Here is a 23,946-nt window from a genome sequence, read left to right on the forward strand (position 1 = left end):
TAGAGAGGTGTGGCCTCCTTAACTCCTCAAATCACAGGCCAGCTGCAATTGAAGGGGGTGTTCTTTGGGGCTGTTGCCTATTCCTATTTAAGTAGACTCTGTAGGAAGCTTAGCCTCTTCTTGCTGGCTGGATCTGGCAGTTATTTCTTCGAACTTACATTAAATCAACAACTTGCCTATTGCCTGTTGACCTTGGATTCTTGGACTCTTGAGCCATAATTCTGACCTGCTGACCTTGAATTCTTCTGCCTCTGCCTCCCACAGCTTGTGGTCTTCCTGTTTCTTGGTAAATCAGCCTTAGCAGTGAGGCATTTCCTGAGTGAGGATAAGCTTCTTACTCAACATTTGACCCACAAACTTGAACTGCACTCTACTTACCCACTTCTACATCTGTGTGAGCCACTTCTTTGAAAAAATTTTGTATTATCTATCTATCTATCTATCTATCTATCTATCTATCCATCTATCTCACTGGTATTGCTTCTCTTGAGAACCCAGTTGAACATACTGCCCAATGTATTTTTCTTCTTACCATTATCAATTTTTTTCTCTAGATGTTCCATTTGAGTCTTTTAAGTACGTTCCATTTCTCAGCTTGATTTTTGAACATATGCAATACAAGTATTACCTTTTAATCAGCTTGTCTAAAATTTTAATGTCTATGCCAGCTCTGGATCAGTTTCGATCCAATATGTTCCCTGTTCATAACAGGTCCTTTCCTCTGGCTTCTTTGAATGCCTGATATTTTTCTTTTATATTAATTTCAGATATTTTTGAATGTACTTTATTGTGTGCTGGTTTTTAAAATTTTTCTTTTAATTTTTTTTAAGCCTGGGAACTTCTAACTGAAAGGAAGGTAGTTCAAATCTGCCAGCTTTTCCACACATGAAATATGAAGCTGTCTACTCCTATAAAGATTTACAGCCTCAGAAACACTACATAGGTTGGAAATGAATTAGCATCACTTTGATGACAGTTCCTTTTTTTAGGGGGGTGAGCGGGTAGAGTTAGTAGAAATAAATATATTGCATGTGTTTTCTGGAACAAAATAGAATTATTTGAAACATTTTAATCCTTTTAGTGTTCCTGTTAAGATTTGTTAGATGGAAGTAGAGCAGCTTTTTTTGACCCAGGGCTAACTTTCTTCTTTGCAATGGCCTGTGAATTATGGGAAAGACCTTCTGAGTATTCCACCTAATGTCCTATAAATTATGCTTTCCAGTGTGTTTTCTGGGAATGGCACAATTCACAACTTTGTGTGAACTTTGCTACTGTCCAACATAATCCTTCAGGCTGGTTCTTTCTTACATCTCCGTGGTTTCCTCACACATTGTCATCTCCAGATCTCTCTCTTTGCCACTATTTCTACTAGTGCTCTGTCCTGTGGACTGTAACTCTTAATCTCCCTGGACTGTCAAGTAAGTGTTGGACTACTAACTGCAAGGTCAGTTGTTCAAACCCAACAGCCTTAATATAGGTGAAAGATGAGGAATGTCTGCTCCCAGGAAAGGTTTCCAGTCTCAAAATCCCTACATAGAGTCACTATGAGTCAAAATGGGCTCGATGACCATGGAGTGGGGCTCTTTGCCTGATACTTAGTGCCTTGTATTCTTCTTCTTATTATTATTTTTGTTTTCAGTTGCTTCAGGCAAAAGGCTCAATCTGCTTTAGGCAAGAGAGTCTATGCTATTCCATATTGACTGGAAGTGTTAAAAGTTTCTTTCCATACTTAAATGAAACAGTATACTTAAGTAATTTTAAGTGTAAAGCTCCATACATATGAGAAGGCTTCAAAATGTTTGTGGAAAATTTTTATTAACTTTTAATTCCATATTTCCATCAACTGTTTGAAGCCATCTTGTATCCTCATTATTTACACAATGGTATTTAAAGTGAAAAATCCTCTTCTCATTGAAAAAGACAACCATGAAATTCTGATTAAAAATACAGATTTTTCTCCCTGAATGTAAAAGTCATATTATTCTTACTAAAAATTATTTGTAAAACAGAAGCTCACTTATGAATATTAAAATCACACATCACCACATTACTAGGAACAAATCACTAATAACACTTTGAAATCAGTATTTCTAATTAATTTTTAGGGATTTTTTCTCCCAAATATTATATAATTGGCATTTTAAAACTGCTTTTCAAAATATGATTTTCAATGGATGGATTAAAATCTACTTGTGGATCTATATTACTTCATTTAATAAGTTTCCTGTGGTGGAGACATTTGGATGATTTTGAATTTTTGCTGCTAATAATATTTTTCCAGATTAAACCTTTAAAATAGCTTACTAGGTGTATAATTTTGGATCAGTCTCTTTGTTTAAAACAAAGGAAATTAATTCTTTTTTTTGTGAAAGGGCATCTCTTTCTTTCTTAGTAGATGGAATACTTTGCCTTGTGGGTTTAGAGTAGATTGATGCTAAAAATCATTTTGCCATGCTGCATTGTAACACTGCAGGTATAAACAAACTTCATTTAGTCCACACACCTCTCTGAATTTATACTAGTTAATTGAAACTCCTATAACCAGGAGGAAGATTCTGAAAGATTAATGAAGTTTGTCCAGGACACTGGCAGGTGGTGGTCCAGATGCTGAGATTATTTTTCCCCCTGCTCTTTTTCCTACTTTCTCTGTGTTAGAATAAAAATATCACTGGAAAAAGATCAATTCAGGACAAAATAAACATGAACCCCTTGATGTGTCTATAACTCATGAAGCTATATCTGTGACTTAAGAACTGGGCTTCAAACTATAGTCCTCCCATTTATTCCTGGTGGTTCAATGGTTAAGTGCTTGGCCGCTAACCCAAAGGTCCATGGTTGGAATCTACCAATGGCACCGTAGGGGAGAGACCTAGTGGTCGGCTCCTACAAAGATTGCAGTTCAGGCAGCCCCAAGGGGCCCTTGTATCCTTTGAAGTTACTGTCCTTTAAAGTTACTGTCAATTGGAACTGACTTGAAGGCACACAACAACAACAAAAATTATTAGCTGTGTGAATTACTTACTTAATCTCTCTGAGCCCCAGTTTCTGTACCTGTAAAATGGGGATAGCGGTGATACCCAAGCAAATCCTTGTGGTCAGTACGTAATGAGACAGTAAAGGTCTGGCAACTAGAAAGATGCTTGATAAATGGTGAACAGTTTAGGTACCGTAGGTATTATTCTCTAGCTTCTGTAATAGACTTTACTTTTCCTTCATAACCAATGATCAAATATTTCTTGAATGAATCAGATGATTAGTTTCTAGCACTAAAGAGAAGAATGTTTAAATGAGTCTTCTGAACCACTCAATTTTACCCAGGTTACTGGTCACAGACTATGTTATGAGTTAAAGACCTCCATGAGGGAACCTCTGAGCTCTCAGCTAGCATGAGACTCCCTTTTACAATCCCTGACAACTGGTCCCACCGTCTTTCTCTAAGCACTTCTGTTCCACCGAGCTGACTTCCTACTTGCAATGGCACGATTCAGTGTGGCCCAATCCTACAGGCTAGAGGGAAATGTATTGCTCATGTTATCCAACAAGAACTACTATCTCTGCCTTTAGGTACCCCCTGGAACAAATCAAGTGCCTCTTCTTTTAACCACACTGTCATTTAGTGTTCCTCCTTCCTTCCAGTAACTTAGTAGGTTTTACAAATTCTTCTCTAATACAGACAAGACATCCTTATTTTTAACCATTCCACGATGATCAACCTGCCTCAGAAAAAACTCCACCTCATGCTAAGAATGAGGTGTTTACTTTAATCAACAAGTAAAAAAGATAATATAATTACATTTATCAACAAAAGACATAAAACTGTGATATTAGAAAGGTGTTCAATAATTATGTCTCCTTTTCATTATTCTATAGGTTTTAAAAATGGAAAACTTTCTGTATCTTTTTTTGGTGGTGGGGGTCACTTTCTATCACAAACATCTGATCACAGGTGTTATTCTTGATGGTGGTATCCCACGTCATTCTTAGGCTTCCTTCTTCTTTTTCAAATGTACTTTTTTTATTGTCCCTCTAGATTATTAAGAGATTTGTTTTCGAAATCATTATCGTGACCTTCCATTGATTTGATTATATTATTTTGCCCACTCAATGTATAAACTACATATTTCTAAAATTTTAGTATTAATCTTCCAGATGCCTGTGTGCTGTTTTGTATTGCTTCTATTTTTAAAAAATGTACCTTGTCAGCTTGTCCATGTAGCATTTTCATTGATTTCATCTACAGCTTGATGGTAATTCTCTCAAGCTGTTCAGCGTATGCTCAGAGTACATATGATTTTTTTGAATTTCTGATCAGGTAATTCCACTACCATTTCTTTCTCAGAGGTATCATCTGACACTATGTTTTGATGGCTTATTTGAGCTATTTTCTTGTTCTTTTTACGAATGGAAACTTTCTGTTGTCTCTGAGACATTGTAGTGCTAATATATTTGTATTTAATTAATGGTTGTATGCTCGTCTTCTGGCATATTGTAGGGAATGCTCACAATGTTACTAGTTTTCTGTTAATTGTTTGCATGGTGCAATTGAGGGTGGATTTCGCTGTTGTTGGCTGCTGTCTAATGAGGATCAGGTGGTACAGCAGAGAGCAGTGGACCTTACTTAGTAGGTGTCTGGATCTTATGGGAATTGTTGCTGCCTCCCACTAGGTCATAAAATGAAGGAAAGAAGAAGGAGAGAGAGAAACAACAACAAAAAAAGAAAAACACAGCAGAATAAAATTATGAAAATAAAAAAGAAAGTAAGATAAAAATCAGAGTACAGAAAGAAAAGAGGAAAAGGAATAAAGACAAACAAAGCTAGGGAGGTGAGAAAAAAGAGCAGTCAAGAGCAAAATTAGGAGACATAAAACAAAGCAAAGAGAAACAGGAGAAAAGGTCAGAGAAAAAAGGAAAAGAAACAAGGGAAGGGAGAGAAAAGGAAAGATTTATAGAAGAACAAAGAAAGGAGAAAACTGTGGGTGGCAGGACACTTGATAAGGGTCAGCATCCTTTTCCAGCCAAGGAGCTCACGGGGTGGGGAGGGCAGGTGTGTCACGGAAGCCAGCCCCTAACAAATCATCACTGGTCCGGCAGGCACAATTGTGCAGTGAAAAATATTATAGTAAAGTTATAGAGAATAAGAGAGAGAGGAGAGAGAGTCAAATGAAGGAGTCAGACACATTTCCTGGTAGCATGTTCACCTCAGTTCCTCTTGGTAGTACAGGACAGGAGAGGTGGGGAGGGGAAGGAGGACAAGAGGAGAGGGGACAGGGGAGCGAGGACCGGGGGAGAGAGCTCTTTATTGCTAACCAAGGCTTATATACCTTTGGGGTTGTGCAAGCCCCCAATTACAGGTAAAGACATACATCATAGGAAGGGGTAATATAGTAGTGAGAGGGGGGTGATCTAGGGGTCTATATGCAGTAGGAAGGGGAGGGCTTTTGGGTACATGTGTGACAGGATGGGAGGATCCTAGATTCAGGATGGCAGCCTGACTTCCCACCATGTGCTGGCAAACAGCCGCTAATATTTGGCATATCTTTGGGGGAGACAAAGCTGGGGGAAAGTCTTTTTATCTCCCACTCAGGTGGGCAGGAGGAGAAGCTCAGTTTTAGACAGTTTCTGCCTCCCTGGATGTTGTTTGAGGTCAGGGACCCTGGTCTGGAAGTAATTTGTGCTGGCTCAGAAGGTGGTTGAGGTCAAGGTGCTTGTTTATCGAAGAAACCCCTTTAGGCCCAGAGGGCAACTGCCAGCAGAGAAGGAAGACTTCTAGCTAGACCAGGACTGGCTGCAGGCAGGCCACATGACAAGTACTATGTGCTTGTTGCTCTCATTCGGTAGCCAGTGTTGTACACCTAACCACAAAGGTGTGGTTCTGACTTCGGATGAGCAGGGGCAGTGGTATCACTGGCTGCTGGGTAGGTGAGGGTGGGAGCTGAGCAGAGGAGAAGGTGGAAAATGAGGATCAGACCTTTCTGGTCATCAGCTGTCTCTGTGTTCACTTGTGCTGTTGGACCACTGTCTTCATCCAAAGCGACTTGCAAAAGTTCAAAATGACCACACTGTGCCCGGCCAACTAACTAATTTCACGGATTGTCTGTCTCCTCTCTTACTATATATTTTTTCCCTTCACCTTCTTCTATATGTCAGTCTCTTAAGGAAGTAATAGGCTACAGTCCAGCCTATTACTTTGATAGATGTTCTTTGCTCGGAGCATCCTCTTCTCAAACATGCCCACCGGGATGCCTTTCTCTGGTACCTAGCCTTTTGTGACCCTGTAGCTCCCTGCTTCTGTCCTGCTTGGACCAATGTTACAAAGCTCTTTTAGCCCTACCAAGTAAGTGTCCAGAGTCACTCCACTTTGCCAGTAAGCTTTAGCCTAAAAGTGTTCAGCTAGCAGGATGGCAAAACTGACCAATCCTAGTAGGCACGTGTTTAATTTCCAAGTGGTCTGTGAAAAATGTCCTCTCCCTCTCGTTGACTATGCATAGGCTAGGCTCTACAGTTATTACTCTGTCTCCAGGTGTCATTTGGTGTAGCAGGCTTCTCTCGTGTGGAATTGTAATCAAATGCTCTGCTTCTCAGCATCTCACTACCCAAACAGCCTATAATTGTACCTAATATCATACAGTCATGAAGTGTCAGACAAAGAAGAAGAGTTTATTAACGCCTTTCCTTTAATCTCTTCTTAACAGATCCTATCCATTGAATTTCTCGCCGGTTGGGCCTTTGCCTAAACCAGAGCAACCGCAGATCAGCGAAACTCTGCTTCCTTGTTAGTTTCTAAGCAATTGCCCACTTTTGGTCAGCAATGCTCTAACTTCCTACTTTTATCCCCACCCTAAACTGAATGTGATTCCTCTGCAGGAAATTTGCTGGGCTTATGGCCATTCTATGACCGTGAGACAAGTATTTCCATGGATAGGGCTGGGTGTGATGGTCGATGTGAACAGACCCAGAACCCCTCCACCCAACCCACCACCATAACCTTTCATGTATTAAACCCAACTCTTCAGTACTCCATAAGAACAATTTGTTGCCCTTAATGTTGACAAACAGGCCTATATTTGTACCCTGAGTGTTTGTGAAAGGTGTTACCAACCTCTCTCTCCATGTCCCTACCCTCCATGTCACTACCACTGACACATTTTCATTTTAAAAATAAGCACAAATAGCGTTTGTTTCATAGTAGCTTCAGTGCATACAAAAAATAAAGCAGAAATTACAGAAAGTCACAAAAAATGTCCTCCTTATGCCCATATTATCCACATCTTGCATGGCTGTGGTACATTTGTTGTAATTGTTTACGTAATGTTGATACCTTATTATTAACTAAAGTCCATAGATTGCATTGGGATTCATTCTTTGAGCCGTACAGGTCAATGAGTTTTAGAAAAGGTACGGTGCTCTAGATCTACCATTACAGTCTCAGACAGAACCATTTCCTTTTGCAACAATTATCTGTGCTCTACCGATCCAGCCTTCCAAACCCCGACCACCATCCCACATGTGGTCTTCTTTTTTCTTCCTCTTACAGCTTTATTAGCATCTACGTCACATGTCATAAAATTTAATTGTTCTGGTCTTTGATAATGTTTCTATAGCTTTTCATTTTACAGAATGCCGCATAGTTGAAAGTATACCGCATATCGACATTCCTTTTGGTATATGCAACATTAATAATTTCACACTTTTTATTGTGACTTGGCTAAAGATTTACACAGATCATCATTTGTACATATAATACTTCATACACATTTTGCTTCACCTCATTCATTTTAATCCTTGTAATGCAATACCATTTATCTACCTCCTTCCTATATTTCCAAATTACACCAATCCTTTTTCCTAGCCCGTCTGATTTTTATCCTTGGATAAATGCTTCCCTTTGATTGCAAATGATTATTATGAGTCAGAATTGACTAGCGGCATGATGGGGGTTTTGTGTGTGTGTGTGTGTGCTTAAATGATTTTAGCATATCAGTTATAATTATTAATTTTCTCCTATTTTTGTTGTAGATAGGAAGACAGTTTTAACTAATCTAAAACCAAATTCACTGCCGTCGAATCAATGCTGTCTCCTAGCGACTTCATGTGTGTGTCTGAGACTGTAACAATTTACAGGAGTAGAAAGCCCAGCCTTTCTCTCATGGAGGTGCTGGTGGTTTCAAACTGCGACCATTCAAATCACAGCCCAGCGCTTAGCCACCACCCTGCCAGGCCTCCCTCCTATGCTCCTAGGGCTTCTCACGAGTCTGAAGTTGCCTTCATGTAATGCCATGCTGCTTCATGATTATGGTAGATGTTTTATAGCAGAGCATTCAAGTCTTTCCTTCTTATCCTCTCTGCCTTTGCTGTCACCCAATACACTTACTCATGCAGTACAATCACCCAGCATTTTGCTGTGTGCATTTCAAAAACCTAGCAGATAACCTTTAAATCATTTAATCATGAGATAAATATGCCTTTATTTCACCATCTGTCTCAATTACCTAGAACTGCTAGAATAAAAATATCTCAGCCGTGTGACGTTGACATGTGGGTCAGCAGAGTGTGCTCTTCAGTTTGGGGCAGGTTTTTTTATTTCCAGCATTTCCTTCTGGTTCTCTCTTGGAGTATTTCGGTGTCTCCTTACATTATATGTGTTCTTCCACGTGTTTTCTTTTTGTTTTATGAGTTTACTTCATGTATTAATCTCAAGGGGCCATTTAAAATTCCCTGTCTGATAAATATAACATCTATATCATATTTGCTTGTGGTTTTAGGCATTGCTTGTATCTGCAGATTGTATTTTTATTGCCTTTTGTCATATTTGGTCTTTTTTTTTTTTTGCTGAAGAGTGACTATGCTATATCAGTACCAAGAAATGAAATGAGTAGGTTTTTAATGTGAGAATTTAAAACAATCTGTCTGGTGGTGTAATGTGTGATGTTTACAGCAATTAAAGTTACCTTCTTACATCCTGTTTTTGTCTCCCCTTTGACTCTGCTTTTCCTTAAGTCTGCTTTCATAAAAGTGACTTGGAGCTCCATGGAACAGTTCTACTCTGGCCTGTAGGTTTGCTATAATTGACTCAACACACTAGGTTTGATTTAGATTATGATTTCCTTAGTGGAAAAAATTGAAATTGCCAAAGATTCTAATCTCCCTGGTAATCAGACCAGTGTGCTGTTGCTTCAGTTAGTGTTCTGCCTCAACCTGTGTGCTACACTACTTGTGGGCCAAGCCAATCTGTGGATCTTTTCATTAGAGATTTTTGCTTCTTTTGAGACCTACTTCGCCACGCTGCTGGTGCATGTATCCCTTGAGCTTGAGGTTGGTGAATCCTGTTTCTGTGTAAGGTAGTTTATTGTGCCAACCTGGCTGATAAACACATGTGGGGTTAATTGAAGTGTGGAGGGATAAATGGCTTGGTAAGCCTCACCTTTCTAGTTCGCAGGTCTCTTGCTTTGTGATGGTCGGACCAGGGTGCAGCTGCCTTAGCCAGTTCCCTGCTTTAGCTGGCAAGGCTTGCTTCCTGCAAGACATCCCTGAGGAGAAGCCACATGGACCTACCCCGATGCAGACCAGGAAGATGGAGAACCGTGAGGAGACCCTGCCAGCACTGAGATGCTTACACGCTCACTGATTCAGCTTTCCTCCTGCAGTCGGCATCATTGGTTGTGTTTTGTGGAATGGAGGAGGATTTTGTGGATTGGTGTTATACATATGTGTTAATGTTGGACTTGTGGGCTTGGGCAGCACTGGGCTAGGATATTTTCTTGATGTGCACTTACCCTTGATGTAAAACTCTCTTTTATACATGAGTTTCTGTGCATTTGTTTCTTTAAAGTAGCCAGACTAACACACTGTGCTTGAGTTTGAGATCTCATGGGTCTGCTTCACTACTGACTGTTGCTGACCTACCCTGCTGTCTGCTGCCTGAGGACAGATTCTGCTTGCCTTGCCCTAGGGAAAACCCCACTGTCTGCTTCCTTGACCTTGGACCTGGCAGCCCACATGAATTCAAGGACTACTAGTATATGAACCATTCCATGAAAGTAAGTTGAACTGAGCCCTCTGTACTGCTGGGTGGATTAATAAGCTGTTATATTCCTTGTCACTGTATAAACCTTTATATATATGTAAAATATCATAAGTGTCCTGGTTTTGTTTCTCTAGAGAACCCTGCCTAACACAGCTTATGATAACTGAATAATGAAAAGGGAAAAATAAAAGGAGAATTGATGGAATTGGATTGGTGGTATAAGCCAGTAATATTGAATATGCCATAAACTACCAGAAGAATGAATAAATCTATCTTATGATTAATATAGTCAGAATGATCCATAGAAGCAAATGTAGAGAGCATTCAGAATGCTTTCTGTAGAGACATCATCAAGAAACACCAATCATTAGAAATGGACCTCATGCTTGTTAAAGTGGAGATCGATTGACACAGTGGCTGCAACATTTGACAAAGATTATGAGGATAGCTCATGGTCCAGCAATGCTTGGTTCTATGATACAAGGGGACCTTGAAAAGATTGTGGAGAAATTCCTTAGCTTTCATTCCATTTTTTCCATGAAATTTTTGAAGCTCTCAGACATAAGGTTGCTGTGAGTCAGAGCTTACCTGGCCACACTATCCAAACAACAGCATCTATTTCCTTGATCTCTTGACCTGGACAGAGTGTTTCTGTTCTCTTCATTTTGTGACAGAGAAAAGTAATTAGGAGTGGAGTAGAAAATGCCCGTCTTCCGACTAGGGGGATCTTGTGCGCTCTTGAGTCAGCTCTGACTCAGAAAGGCCCTAAGGGCAGAAAAGAACACAGTCTTTATCAGAGCAGATCACCCACTCTTAACGGACCCCTGTGTCACAGTCCCCGCCCTTTCGGTTATCAGCTGTGTTTAACCATTCTGCTGCCAGGGCTCCTTCTCAATGTAGTCCGTATTGGAAAATCATTGAACTCTGAAGCATTGCTTTTGTTAAGAGAAAATGCTGAACACATTTGATAATTAGTATTCTTTTCCTTCCCCTACTAGGACCAATACTGGATTTTTATTGAATACTCACCTAGAAGGAAAAGCCAAAATTGTCGGGTTTTCCTACTAAACGTTAACTATTTTCCCCTTCTCAAAACAGTCCATCTTCCTTCACCAATAGGTCCAAATTGCTATTTTCGTGTCCCTTTCAACTTATATTTACAGTGGTTTCCGTTCCAGGTCAGCAAACCTGGTCTCTGTCTACCTGTTATTGGGTGATGCCTTGTCCGGAAACCTCACTTCTCTGATAGTCTCGAGGAATGATTGATTTTTTATTTTTCAGTTTTGTTGTTGTTGTGATTATGAAATCAGGAATGATAACTTATGAACTTCTTACATGTGGGAGCTGAAATTAGAAACACCAATACATTTCCATTACAGTATAAGCTAACTCCTCCACAAGCAAACCTTCGCTTGGTGAAGTCACGACTGACTTCATTTCCAAATAGCATGGAGAGAATTCTCTCATCTTAATTTATTGGACAGTATTGCTGGTTCTACCTCTTGAAACATTTTTCCTTGCTCACTTCTAAATTTCCACAATTATGGTTTTTACCTCTTAAATTCTGTTACCATCTAGTGCTTTTTTTTCATTTTATTGGGAACTTTTACAGATATCATAATATTCCACAGTACAGTCACATCAAGCAGTATCATACAATTGCTACCACAATCAGTTTTAAAATAATTTCTTTCTTCTTGAGCTCCTAGATATCAGTTCCCTGCTGCCCCCATGCCCCCCCATACCATCCAGGAGCCCTTTTTTCATTTTTGCCATATCTTACACAATCCAATATATCCATTCACATACAATTCTGTTGTTCAATCCCATAGAGTGGGGTTATACAGTTATCAATGCTGTCAGCTCCCCATTGCCGTCCCCCTCCCCCCACCTCTTCCTACAACCTCAGGGAACCATTTTCCCTGTTACTGTTTCTGAAAGGTTCCCTATCTTGACTTTCATGTACCAAATGATCTTAAATATACAAATGAACATATGCAAACCTAGCATGATTAATGAGGCAAAACAAATAAAACCCATAATAGTAAGGGGAAGTAATTTTAAAGAACCAGAGAATAGTTATGTGGTCCATCAGTTGTGGGAAACAGAACTGGGAAGAGAGTGTATGCTGGCAAATTCTCAAAATTCATACATTAAGGAGTCTGGGAGGCCAAGACTCCCATGGAAGAAACCTTCACGTCAGTGGGTTGGAGACACATCCTACTCTCATTCTTCTAAGTAAAGGTTATTCCCCACAATGTCCTCCACAATAATGCCAATTTTAAAGTGCTATTTGCAAGAACATGGCGGCTACTATATTCACTTGAAGGTCAACTGCTTAAAAGCTATCTGCCTATGGATTATCTGCAATTAAAAGCAATCAGACCCTATTGTCTGTCCCACCCTAAGTAGGGTCCACTCACTTCTTAGAAGGAGCATGGATAGTTCCCCTGGAGGAGAGCTCAAAGATATCTAAGATCAGGTGCAAGAATTCACATTTCAGAGACTTTCAAGGTTAGACTGCCATTTTGATTCAAAAGTATGTCAGTCTTGTTACATTTGTGCCTTCCTGTCACATGCATGTCCCCAGTACAACCCCTTCCAATTGTGTGCATAGCCCTAGCTTGCCCTCCTCCTGTAACGTCTATGCCTATTGTACAACCCCTTTCTGTTAAGTATGTGCTTACTGTGGCCTGCATGCCTGACAAAATATAAAATTGTGATAGTATATTACTAGCTCAGACCTGGCTCCTGTAGTCATGATTGAGATATGAGCCCTTGAGTTATCTTCTCTGATATCATTTTAATTTACCTCTCAGTTACACAACTACCCCTTAGACCCATTCGGTTGTGGGGAGGCTGCCATACCGTACTCTCGATTTAGCATCACTTCTGTGGGGTCCTTCTGTGAGGGACTGTCCAATTATCTTACAGGTGGGTTTGGGGTCTCCACTACATCCCTATCCCTTCACATCAATTTGGTTGCTTGTTTTTGAAATTCTGATACCCATCCCATTGACACCTCATGATCACACAGGCAGGTGTGCTTCTTCCATGTGGACTTTGTTGCTTCTCTGCTTTGCTAGATAGCTGCTTGTTTAACTACAAGCCTTCAAGACCGCAGACCTGATCTCTTTTAATAGCCAGGCACCATCAACTTTCTTTACCATATTTGCTTATGCATCCATTTTGTCTTCAGCAATCTTGTCAGGAAGGTGAGTATCATACAGTGCCCCATTATTAGAACAAGCAGTCCTTGTACTGAGGTAAGATTTAGGTAGAGGCCCAAAGTCCATCTGCTTCCTTGTTGCATTGCCATATATATACATATGTAAATAAATAAACACACACTCACACACACATATATTCTTCTTTCCTCTTTCCTTGTTCTTTTTTCCTTCCTACTTGACTACTGTGTTTACCTATTGTTCTTCATCATCTAGTTCTACATGCTGATGCTTTTTTTAATACATACCTTTAATTTTCTTGACTTCTCATATTCTCTTTGGATAACTTCCTCTAAACCTCTGATTTTAATTAGTTCTTCAACTTTAGTTGTTCATTTTTATCGTAATCCTTTTCTCTAAGTTCAGATCTCTCTTGACATTTGCATTTGGATACTCAATGTTTTAAATTTAATGTATCCCCAAATGAAATAAATATGTATTTTTTACATTGACTAAACTCAACAAATCCTTGTCTTCTAGCATTTCTGAAAGACTACAAAGACTCAATCCTACACCTAAACTCCAGAATTTTATTTCATTTCTTCCTGTTCATCAATCATCATGTCTTTCAGTTATATAGCATTTGGAAAATCACTTTTCTTCTCCCTAACCCATTTGCCACTTATTTTCTCTCCAACCACTATTCTCTTAAATCAGTTGCTCATAAAGTTTAGTGATCATTAGCATAACAAATTGTTACAAAGGATTCCAAAACTTGTGATCTAGTAGGTTTGGAACAGGCACAAGAATTCACATTTCTAACATGTTTCCAGATAACTCTGATGCCCTTGGCTCAGGACAACTTGACAAACATTGGCATAGCCTATGACAATGGACTCCTAATGAAGCTCCATGCTTTGTTCAGAATTTCCTCTGATCCTCATTCAACACCACTGTCTTGACTCTAAAAATAAATCTACTTGAAACCTGTAGTTGCTCTTCATGGCTTTTTGGGACCTAGTAAGTACCGGGCCCAAGGTAAGAGTTCAGTGTATGGATATATAAAGTAGACATTGGAATTCATAAAGGAAGAAATAAAATAAAGTTTATACTGATGTAAGGGTAGAATGAGGAGAGGGACAGGGTACAGTACTTAAAACAAAACAAAACAAAAAACTGTGTAAGGAAGCAAACCCTTCCATGGGTATAAATTTCTAAATAAGTACCAGTTTTATCCAGAGGCCAGTGAAGAAACCAGCTAAATTAGATAAAAACGACCACGGCTATTATCCTCTCAAGGACAGAGAAGAACTTGGTGTCTGAAACATTTCATTTGGCTTCACAATGTTAAAGGAATTTGGATTTATTTTACACTTTCACCCATCTTGCAGAGTTTGAGTATTTGTTTTAACATTCCTGCAAATACTTTTTAGAGCTCAAGAAATATATATTTATAGAGTGTGTCTACTTACTTGGTTTATATGTAGGAACTTTTCCCCCCATTAAAATTAGCTCAAGGACTTTATTTAGCTTGCCAGCACATTCAAGAATATATTTGTTACATCCCTAGAGTCTTAATATTATGATTTCTTTATGAAAAGAACTGTCATTTGCTTGAAGCTTCTCCTTCAAAGATCTTTTCATGTGGAGCATAGAGGCTTGCTTTCTGAAATATTCTTCCTCTTATTTATGAAACTCCATTGCCAACCATTATTCTCTTGTCCACAGAGGTGAATATATACATGATAAATACAGAAGTAAAAAAAAAGATTCAGGTCTTCTAAGAATGCTAGTCAACCATTCTTTCCTAAGAATGATGAAAAATTATTTAGAGTCTATATCAGAATTATATTCACAATTCCATATCTTTACTCACCCTCTTCCACTTTCTTTCCCAGTGAGGTCACAATAGAGGAGAGAGGCAATTTTTGCTTTCAAAATATTCCCAAGATGATTTTGATCCCCACTATGGAAAAAAACCAGCATTGAGGGTTGAGTCTCAGAATTGTGTATTTCACAAGTAAGAATCTTTTACTTTTTTTATTGGGGGGTGCTTGACAATTTTCTCTTTTTTTCTTTTTATTGGGGCATAGTGTTATTGACAGTGAATATACCTAAGAGCTCTGAAATAAAATAAAAAATGAACAATGCAAATCAAAACCAAAGCCTACCGCCAGCAAGTCGATTTCAACTCTCTATAGGGTTTCCAAGACTGTAAACCTTTATGGGAGCAGATAGCTTCATGCTTCTTCCTCAGAGCAGTTGGAGGGTTTGAACTGCAGATATTTCAGTCACCAGTCTGACACTTACCCGATGGCATGCGTCTCCAGGGTTCCAGATCACTAGCTCTTCCCCAAAGAAGTACATTCTAATTAAGAAGAAGCAGGCAGAGTCTCTAGCAGAATAAACAATAGTCCAGGATAAAGAATAGTCATTTAAATAAAATAAATTACACTTAATAGAAGAACTCCCCACTTTGTCTTCACTTTTTAGGGACATTAAAAAGATTATATAGATTAGTGACTTTTCTATGATCTGGGAGCCCTTGCCCTACATAAGTTAACAGTCTCCTGGGAAGATAGCCCAGGTTTGCTTTTTTTACTCCTTATTTTAATTTGTCATTTAAAAACTTTGATACCCATTTATTTCATAGAAGCATATTTTGGTTCAATTAAGCATGTCCTTTTCTGTTTTTCTCTGTTCTGCTCCAGGGGAATCATCCTAACTGATAAGAATTTGTGACATTGGATCAGATGGTCCTTTTTCTGCCGTTCATTCAGTAGTGAGTTTAAAATTCTTTGATGATTCAGCACTCCATAATATTTAAAGTTCTATTTCAAATCCTTCAAACTTAGGGTTTTAGGAAATAGTTAGCTGCGTCAGAAGGAAAGAGACGAGTCTGTGAAAGTCTACAATCCTCTTAGTGGATTGTAGATTGAATCCCGTTCATTGTGATGCTTAACAAATGTGCTCAAGTTCTTCTTGTTGTAAACAAAGGGAAAAGCAAATCAAATATTAAGGCCCAATCAAGAAAAATATTAGCAGCAGCCTCCCCAGAAATAAGCTTCATTAAGAGGGAAGAATGTAAAGGCTACTTATTTATCTTGTACACTCTGAGCACCAGAATCTCAAATTGAACAGCTAAGTGGACTTTAGCCAATTTAACAACTCACCTCTATAATGCCAAGGAATGACTCTGTATTTAGAATCCTGTGAATATGGAATGGGACTAATCATATCTTTTGAATTGAGAACTATATATCATATTTTACACAAATAACACACATATTAAATATTTTTTTTGTGTTTTTCTGCCAATCCGTACAACTCCCTCAAAGAAAAAGTTTCCTATGTGTTCTATGCATATCACATGCCAGTGGGCATTATTTACACAGGTGATTTAAATGCAAAAAAATACGTACTGTTCATCCTACCACAAACAGGGCTATGTAAGCATTCTAAAGTCAGCTTCCTTCTCTTCTTCAATAATTGATTACTAAAACCTTTGAGCAGGTGTAGCTAAAGGGATATCTCTATTCCAGTGTGTACTTCATTCTGCTCATGATGTTGTATACATTTGCCCAGGGTGGTCAGACTGATTCTATTACATCAAAGAATCCTCTGTAGGCACTCACTCCTTAGAAACTGGTTTCTCTGGAAGACTTTGCCTCCTCTCAACATTCTTGCTTAGTGTGAGTTGTTCCAGTCTAATCTACAGTTGTCTGTATCTTTACACTGAGCATCTTTATGATCCTTGGGGATCTAAGTCCTTCTGCACTCTAACTCAATGGCTTGGACAAAGAAGGGTTCAATCCCTTTTGATAGGAGAAATGGATTTCTGTTTCAATGAGAATGGAAACCATATTTACTCATTAATGTAAGACCATTATTATATCTCTGTTGAAATGTTAAACACCTAACACATCCCAACCACCTAGGTAGTAGGTGTAATAATGATGCTTCTATTAACAACAAACATGTCTCTATATAAATGCTTTGTATTTATGAATTGACTTCCTATTCAAATCATCTTCCATAGTAGGTGCTATTTTATGCAGTTTTCATTCTACCTGGCCAGGAGTTGGGGGCAACATCTCAGGTATATTCTAAATTCCTGGGGTAAAGCACAAAGTCATCTTGAAACACTCTGGGACATACATGGTTCAAAATCTGAGGAAAGATCTAGTCAAAGCTAGGCTAATTGGCTTAATAAATCACCTGTAAAAGGGAAGCACATATTCCTCCAAACAAAAGAAGCCAAGTGGCTGATGTGGATGCTTTAGGGCCTTTGTATTTACATACTGAAGAGAAGTTGAATTACACTGAGGAAAGGAGCAGGATATTGGCAGCTCAGAAGGAAGGGAAGGAATATAAAGTCTGAACTATTTGGGTGGAGAGGGAGAGATGGCCTCTAGGAATTTACTGTGCTAATTGATGGCACTAAAAGACCTTTCATCAATAGTTGTTGGTCCACAAAAGGGGAAGGGAGGGAGAAAAAGCAAGGGCTTGATTAATACCCTTTTCTAAGGACTAAGGAGGGAGAAAGATGAGACTTTCCATCCCTGTGAAGAGCTACAGCCTTCGAAACCCACAGGGGCCATTCTACCCTGTCCTACAGGGTCTCTATGAACTGAAATCAGAAGGCAGCGAGTCTAGTTTTTCAGGAAGAACACAGGACAGGAAAGAGTTATTGTCTGGTCAACCAGTCATGATGTATCCCAGAGTCCTTCCCAGGGAGGATCCATATTGAATATATCTAGGAATTCACACGTGCCCAGATAGCAGAAGCAGAAACTGAGGCAAAGAGAATCCCAAGGTCACCCAGCTAGTGGTAGAGCTAATCCTGTAAATACACACACTCTGGCTGTAGACTCAGGTCCTCTAACTATTGCTCTTTATAAGAAAGCAAACCATGAGCATTGCTTTTCTATCCCTTCATATTCCCAAGTCATGATAATACATCTTTTTACAGACAATGGACTTGAAATCAAGATGTTATTATGGGGAGAGAGGTGCGGGATTTCAGTAAGTTCATGGAAAAATTATGTTATTTTTCAATTCCACTTTCCGTACATTTTTTAAAGCTCCTTTGTAAATAGGGAATTAACGATTTTATCATATCTCTGCATGTCTTGGGAGATATAGTTTAGAAAGCATAGATTTAATCAGACATAAAAGGACTTACATATTGGATGTCATGCAGAGCTGAGGTTAACGGAACTGAAATTCAAATCCAAGCACACTAGGGTATGAGATTCTGATTTTAACAATTATGTCATGGTGCTTCATACTAATCGAGTCATAGAATGTTTGGCATTTTAGCACCCATGCCTTTGCATAAAGCACGAGGGGGAACCGTGGTTCACATTGATTAGGAGATCTTTGTAAGCCTACACTGAGTAAAAGAACTGTTGTCTTATCGATTCATAGCTTTTCTTTTCATGGTCATTGTGATCATTACTTTTGAACTTAATGGTAACACATAGGATTGACCAGGAAGGAATGTGGAACTTCTCTAGAAAATTCAAGACCAAGGTTCACCACAAGGTAGGCCTCTCTGCAAATGATGTAATCCTCCCATTATCGTATCACTGCACAGTGATGGATAAGCTGCACTTGTATTGTATTACACTTTTCGGGAGCGAAAAGACGGTGGCTAAGATTAAAATAGCATTTTCTGCCTGGTTTGTTAATGAAATATCTGCTAGCACTGTACACAGCAGCAACTAAATGCTTCTATTCTGGTAACATAGGAAAAGTCCAGCAGAGTGATTGCATTCTGCCTAATTAAAAATTCTTTCACTAAATTCAGATTCTCTGTTTATGATGCTCTTTACCTTCTGTCCTAAATTGCTGTTTACTCTGCTTTCCTGCTGCTAAATTTTTTACTGCAATTCTCTCAGGAGGTAGTTCTGTATTAATCATAGTTAAAATAACCCTATAGTAAAGTATGCATGGAATATGTAAATATTTGTAGTTTCATTCTGGAGTAATTCTAAATTAAACATATAAATATATTGCTACCAGGCTTCTCTCAAATACATACCCCAATCAAAACATCATTTGTCTATGATGTAGATTGGACACACAGTTGTAATCATCTATTAATCATACATGTAATATTCCCCATGCTGCCCTCTGGTCTGAAGGGACATGCTGCTAAGAATAAACTGGCTCAGCATTGCAGTACAATGCAGACCATTTTCCACAGGGAAAGGAAAAAAGAAACATCTTTTCACCTATTGCTGAGCAAATCGTTAACAATTTTGCCCATTTGAGCTGAGAAGTAATTAGTGCTTTGGGATAGAGGCCAAGCATATCAAGATTTGAAAAATGTGTTCCTACTCATATACTGATATGCCATTTTAAATTTAGCAGTGATTCTATACATTTGATGAGTTTCCTTTACTTTGCCACAGCCCTGATATTGATGACTTACTTTTTTGAATATAGTAATTTCAAAATAATGATCATATTCTATTATACACAATGGTAATTCTATGAGTAAAACAAAATTACAAAAGCACCGGAACCAATTAGATGTGTTTTTTTCTAAATGACAACTTAATCTGAATTTTCATTTCTTACTTTCTTTCACAATAGCTGAACATCAAGTAGTACTGAGGCTCATACCAGGCTTCCGGGGATCTTAATGCGAACAGCCAGTGGGAATGGTTTAATGGGTTATTTCTTGGCACCTTATTGCAAGACTTAAAAAAGGTTATTTCTTAGTACCTTATTGTAAGTCTTAAAAGGGGCTTTACAGTTATCTGATTTTCTTCCCAGATACAATATATTAAGAATCAAATAATGGCCTAATTCAGTGTTTCAAACCTCTGAGATAAATTTAGGTATAATATTCTTAGGTAAATACTTCTGGATCTTAATTAAGCTGTAAGTAGAAAAATATATAATGAAAGCTATATTACATAGTCCTTTATTTCATGTACGGTGGCAGTCTAGCTAATGTTCAATTCTGGGTCTGTGTGTGATATGTTGCTTGGCAAGTCATAGAATCGGAGAGCTAGAAACTTTAGAGGTGATCTATTCTGATTGCTTGAAATGTAATCATCCAGCCAGAAAGAAGCAGGAATATGATAGAAAGAAGCGATCACAATTTTGTCACTTGGTCTTCACTGTGGTCAATTGCCATTTTATATGGTTATTCTCTGGTCTTGTCCAATGTCATTCTTGCGACAGAGGGAAGCAGGAAGTTTTCATACAGGATAGTAAAGAAAACTTATGGGTGCTGCTACAAAAATACTAGTGGCTTTAAAAAGTTTGTGGAAATTTTGATTATCTTTTAATTCCAATTTCCCATGAACATTTTGAAGCACTCTTGTATAAGTGCTCTTCCCAAAAGCAAAACCAAAATGACATCACATTGGCCACCTTGACACGTGCTGTTGCCTTGCTAGGCTATCAGATTAATATGCTAATCAGACACTCAATAATGCTCAATTGTCATTTTCAGGCTATTTGACTATTTGCAATAATTCTTTTAAATACTTTTTAACAAAGGAAATGATAAGGAAAACACTGTGAATGTTTTTGTTGAATACTCTAACATGAAATAAGAAACTGATTTATAATTTGATTTGTCAGAAGGCATATCGATTTCAACAGCAATATCAAAACCAAGGGAAAATATGTTCATCATTTGAAAAAAAGAAAATAAGGAAATGAGTTCATATGAAGCAACATATCCCCTAATTCCCAACCTAAATATTTTTTTGGATCCATTCTTAATAATTCAATCTATGTAAATTAAAATGAAAAAAAAATCTATATCTGGAATATTGGCTATGAGGCAAAGATGAAAAGAATCAAGGGAAATGTTTAAAAATTTCATTTTAACAATAATAACTGTTAAATGGAAATATTAATTATTTCTTACAAAATTTAAGGGAAAAGTTATTTTGTCATATTTTTGTATTCTAAATTGTCAATATGATAGAGATCATTTATATGTCATTGAAGAATATAATGTCACAATATATTGCATAAAGATAATTATGGCATACAATGTTGGTCATCATTATTAGTTAAATGTACATAACTAATACAGAATACAGAACAAATTATAAATTGAGAAATTCCCGAGAATGACCACAAATTCTGATTTTTAGTTCATGAATAGCACAGATTCTCTGTCAGTATTAGAAACATTAGAAAGCAGTCTGGTCTTCCTAAAATGGATCAATACACTTTAATTCACAGAATGCTCTAAGTTAACAACTTTCTTTCCTTTTTGGGGTATCATTTTATGTGTGTTGAGGTCAGCATATCCTTCTGTTGTCAATGAGATAAATATGTACACACATGCACATACTTATACAGAAAGAAGAAGGTACAGTAAACTTATGAGAATAACTTCATAGGTTGTTTTTTGACTGACCTGCCTAATTTTTCTGTGACTCCCAATTTCCCAATGCTTTCTTTCTTTAACCAGTTTTCTCCTTACATAGATCCCAGTGTTTCCTACTTTGGGGTACACAGATAGTTAAAAATATGGTTTTATTTTAGCATTTATTAATTGAATTGGTGATAACCAAGTACCACACACATAATTGTTGGCATTACCACTCATCATGTACAGTAGTAGTGTCAGTGATGAAAATCAGAAGATGTGACCCAGCAATCCCCCTAAGGGGCATATATCCAGCAGAGGCAAGAAACAAACCACAGCCAGACATGCTTGATCCACTGTTCATCATGGTGCAGTTCACAATTACAAGGAGTTGGAAATAACACAAATTTCCATCAACAGATGAATGGATTAAAAAACTGTGGTACATACATACAATGGAGTACTACACATCCTTAAAAAGCAGTGACGAACACAGGAAAAACATCACTGCATGGGAAGAATTGGAGGAAATTATGCTAAGTGAAGTTAGTTAAGCACAAAATGACAAGTTCAACATGAGTCCACTGAGGTAAGCTTAAAAATGCAAAAGGGGCATAGGAGAAAAGCTACTATTTACATACATTCTTGGGGTGAGGTCCAGGTACTATAGCAGGGGCCAGGAATATATATATGGCAGCCAACTAAACAGGAGGAGAAACGAAAGAATGAAAAAAGGCATTGGTAGCAAGGGAACAGGGTACTAACCCACCCAAGGGGAGGGTACTGTTTGTATCTCCAAAGGAGAGGGAGAGAGGGACCAGACTTTAACCCAGTGTGCCAAGAAGTGAATGCAACATACTGCTACAAAACAGCAAACCAATAAACAGGTCTTCAGGGCAGGCCCCAATTCCAACTACATGTACATCCACCCCCCACTTCCCTACCCCCAAAGAAGAATGCACTTCAGAGGACAGCACTGAAGCTACAGCTCAGGGAGAGGGTTGTGTCTGATCAGAGCACACAGGAGGAAACAAAAAGTGAAGGAGAGAGATGTGAATGAGGGGGAAGGCAGAGTGGAGACCCAAAGCCCATCTGTAGACAATTGGACATCCCTTACAGAAGAGTCACAAGGAAGAGACAAGCCAGTCAGGGTTCAGTATAGCACCGAAGAAACATACAACTTTCCTCTAGTACTTTAATGTTCCCACACCCCTCCCCACTATCATGACCCCAATTCTATCTTACAAACCTGGCTAGACCAGAGCATGTGTACTGGTACAAATAAGAGCTCAAAACACAGGGAATCCAGAACAGATAAACCCGTCAGGACCAATAATGAGAGTAGCGATACCAGGAGGGGAAGGGAAGGTGTGGGGAGAAGGGGGAACCAATCACAATGATCTACATATAACCCCCTCCCTGAGGGATGGACAACAGAAAAGTGGGTGAAGGGAGACAACGATCGGTATAAGACATGGGAAAAAAATTATAAATTACCAAGGGTTCATGAGGGAGGAAGGACGGGGGTGGGGGGATGAGCTGATACCAAGGGATCAAATGGCAAGAAATGTTTTGAAAATGATGTACAGATGTGCTTGACACCATGGAAGTATGTATGGATTACATAGCAAATGAAGACACTGGTAGTCAAGATAAGAGCTGTAAGAGCCCTCAATAAAATGATTAAAAACAGAAAGAAAGAAAACCAAAAGACATAAATCTTCTAAAGACACATCATCAGATACTTAAAATATTAATATTATTTTTAAAAGGCTGAGTCCAAAGATGAATGTTTAAAATATATAATTTCAGATAATGCATTTTAGTTCATGGGGAACATGATTTTTCATTTAGACCAAATTATTGTTGTAAATTAAATTTTCTATTAATGAGTCTCAGATTTCTTGCATTAAAATGAAGAATAATTAGCTATTAGTATATTATATTAATAGCAGTTGAATTTCATTCATATTTGTATCAATGTCATCAAATTTCAAATAGAAAATCAGTTACATTCTGATAATAGTTTGGTCATTTTTTCTTCTTTTTAAAATTTGTATTTGTTGTGCTTAAGCTGAAAACTTACATAGCAAATTAAGTTCCCATCTAATAATCTTTATACATGTTAGTGATATATTATGTTTCCCACAATGTGTAATTATTCTCATGCATTCCACTCTGGTTGCATCTTTTCTAGTACTTTGGTCTCCCTGTTTCTTTACTTTTTTGTCTTAGCTTTTGAGTAATTTTAGATATATTTGGTTGTCCATATATAATTTTTCTAAGGAAACTCATTACTCACAAGTAATATCTTTTATTTATTTATTTAGGTTTTTTTTTATTTTTTATTTTTTAACATTTTATTAGGGGCTCATACAACTGTTATCCCAATCCATACACACATC

The sequence above is a fragment of the Echinops telfairi genome, unplaced genomic scaffold (genome assembly GCF_000313985.2).
Source record: "Echinops telfairi isolate 266 unplaced genomic scaffold, ASM31398v2 ScPeMD7_443;HRSCAF=831, whole genome shotgun sequence".
NCBI lineage: Eukaryota > Metazoa > Chordata > Mammalia > Afrosoricida > Tenrecidae > Echinops > Echinops telfairi.